Source organism: Canis lupus, chromosome 10 (genome assembly GCF_011100685.1).
Source record: "Canis lupus familiaris isolate Mischka breed German Shepherd chromosome 10, alternate assembly UU_Cfam_GSD_1.0, whole genome shotgun sequence".
Classification (NCBI taxonomy): domain Eukaryota; kingdom Metazoa; phylum Chordata; class Mammalia; order Carnivora; family Canidae; genus Canis; species Canis lupus.
In genome coordinates this window covers 12307400-12310931 of record NC_049231.1, presented here as the reverse complement: position 1 = coordinate 12310931, position 3532 = coordinate 12307400, and positions in this window count along the sequence as shown.

Here is a 3532-nt window from a genome sequence, read left to right as displayed (position 1 = left end):
ATAAAATAAAACCTCTCCACACACTAGAATTTCCTGTAATTCAGAATGGAGAAAGAATGCAAAATTCTGAGAACACATGAGCCTGCTTCACTATGCCATAGAATTTTGAATCTTTTCCAGTAAAAAGCTTTCTTTAATATTTGGGTATAGATCTCTTTCCAAACAGGTCAGCAGAAGGCAGAAAATGCAAGCTTTGGAAGATCTTCTTACATGTCCAAGCGTGCCAAGTCCTGCTTGGCCACTGAATATTCATACTCTACTTGTAGCTTCAAAACCAGGGTACAGATTCTGCAAAAAAACCCCACCTGAGAATAGACTTTTCAAATCTACTAGAATAAAGCCCAGGAACCACTGCAGTAGTTTATACTATCTGGCCTCAAATGCTTTCAAAGCCCAGGAAGCAGATCATGTCTAAAAGGCCCAGGATAGGATATTTTAAAGATATTATAATATTTCTAAAAATATTTATAAATGGTCATGCACACTAGGTGGTAATTGATCCAGAAGCCAGTGAAAGCATCTTTGTTTATTTTTTTAAAAATAAAATCCTTTTTCCAGATTACTGAGCTCCCTCTCTGCATTTATTTATATTTGGGGGGCCCAAAACATAGAAAATATAATAAACATATATGATAAATATTCACCACCAAAATGAACAAATATTAAATTTTATTCCCTTCAGTTTATTATTTTTTAAAACTTTTATTTACTTATTTGAGAGAGAAAGAGAGCACAAGCAGGGAGCAGAGGAGTAGCAGACTCCCCACTGGGCAGGGAGCCCGATGCAGGGCTCCATCCCAGGACCCCGGGATCATGACCTGAGCCGGAGGCAGACGATGCTCAACCGCTGAGCCACCCAGGTGCCCCTATTTTTTCTTTTTTTAAGTAAAGCATTAAAATCTCTACATTTTCTCTGCCAGCTCCATTATCTTCCCTTTCCAAAGGTCAGCATCATCTGGTATACATATCCCAGTTATATTTTTGTTCTTGTATTATATTTTTTATGTTCTTTAACAGCATTATATAATATTTTTCATAAGTGTCTTGCCCAATTAAAAAGTTTTAATATATTTTCTAATATTTATTGTTAGTATTTAGGTATGGTATTTTTTATTATCTATCAATCTTAGATTGGATAGTCTTCTGAATTCTCTTAATTTTACAAGTTATCTGAGGGTTTTTTGAATTTTGTAGGAAGATAATCATATATTCTACACATAAACATTTGGCTTTTTCCTTTCCAATTCGTATACCTCTTTTATCTTGTATTAATTCTTTGGTTAGGAACTTAAGTTCAATATTGAATAGTAGGATGATTATGGGCATCCTTGTCTTATTTCTTATTCTACTTGAAGTGCTTCTAAAATTTCACCGTTTAGACTGATGTTTGTTGTTAGTTTTTGATAGAGTCACTTGATTAGGTAGGAGAAGTTGCTTTCTATGTATATTTTTTAGGGTTTTTTTTTTCCTGCTTTATTGAGAGGAGCATATGGCATTTAATTTGAAGATTTTTATAATGTTGAATATTCTTGCCTCCCTTGTCTCAATCTATTTGGTCACTATCTATCTATGTATTGAATTCCATCTGGCAATTTGGGGACTTTTTAGTTAATTATATCATTTATATAACAAATATTCATGGATGCTTCCCATCTGCCAGGCACTTAGGCTATAGAAGTACAGTAGTGAACTAAGAAATTTTAAAAAATCCTTGCCCTCATAGATTACACTTAAGAAAGCAGTCAACAACCAAGATTGATAAGTAAAATATACAGTGTATTAGGTAGTGCTTGCTATTAAACAAAAGAATAAAAAGAGAAGAGGGATGTGAAATCTCTGTGAAGGGTTGGACTTTAAACTGAACATCCAAGACAGTCTTCACAAAAATGTAAATCTGAGGAAAGGCCTGTAAGAAGGGAATGGACCTAACGATGCAGCTAACTGGGTAAGGAACATTCCAAGCAGAAGAAACCAAGGTTAATCCTAAAGTAGGGACATTTCTGACATATTTAAAGGATAATTTGGTATTTTTTTTCATAGAAAATTGCCTATTTCATTGAAATTTTCAAACTCATTGATGTACAATTACTTATGATGTTTAATTATTTTTTTAAATGATTGCATTTACAATTCCTAATATTGCTTTAGGTCACTTTTTGTTTTGATTAGTCTACCTAGAAGTTTGTCTATTTTGTTATTATTCTCAATATTATTATTATCAAATACACCCTGTATATTGGAACCAACAATGTATACATTGCATCTCAGATGAGCAAAAAAACCACTTTATATTTCTTTACCTCAGATGACATCCTCTTTCTTATATTCAAAGAGGGCTTTAGTAAACTTCTGGGTATCTTCCATGTCAAAGAGGAGCTCATGAAATTTCAGTAGTGCTAACCCAATCTCTCTCTCTCTGCCTAACCGCACCATGCTGCCATTTTGACTCTACTGAGCAGCTGAGTGCTATTGGCATGAAGGCATACCGTAAGGTAGCCTCTTTAGTGATCTCACAAGGGCACAGGTTGCCCTCTTTTTGCCGTTGTTCTCAACCTGTTTACTGACCACCTACGTAAGCTTAGGGTTGCACAGGAGTTGCAATTAAAAGCTTTTAAGAATCATGAGTACAAAGGAGAACAGAGAGGCCTAGTCAGGGAGAAAACTGACTCACCCTGAAGTAACTTCCTTGCTTGGATCAGGCCAAGGCGCCATGAGTTACAGACATTTTAAGAGTAGAGTTAGTAAGACCAAGGACAATGTCTGAGACAAATGGGATGACACATTTTAGCTAGGGTATATTAATAATATTTTTTATTTTTTCCTATGCTATGATATCTTGGGGACTTAATGAAGAGAGATTATCCCTCTCAAGGTTAGATAGCTCCCAGCTATCCCAGCTAACCCAGGTATCAGACAAGTAGGGGCAGTTCCTATGTTTCAGAACCCACAAAAATTATTCAAATTAGCCACCCTAGGCTTGTCTAGTTTGTTTATCCTTCCTGGCCCATTGCTTCCCACAAAAACAATAAAAGCTCTCATCCATGTTTTCCTCTTGCTCCCTCTGATTCTTGACTGACCCTAGTGCTACCCAGTTTGGCCCTGTACGGTATGTCATGCCATGCCTCTTATTTCTAGGGAATCTGTAAATATAAACTTTTTCCTTAATGACAATCATTTCCATGTTTGCATGTCTTACCATATCTGATTAAAACAAATCCTGGCACATTTTAAAACATAGAGGGCCACATATAGAACATACGGCTGTGGACTCAATACCATTAAGGTGTTAAAAGTCCTTTGCAACCAGATGCCATCTTAAGAAGGAAGAAATTGGGGAGGAGGGAGAAGTGTTAGCGTCCTTGAATGGGGATTTAAGCAGTTCACAATTCTAATCTCCTACATAATGAACTCATTGCTGCTCTTGGTGGAAACTTTTTTTGTCAAGCTTTACCTTTCCGAGCACAGTGGCAAATAATTATGGATGACACTACTATAGCTGCTTAGCCCCAACATTTGGCACCATTAAAAGGCT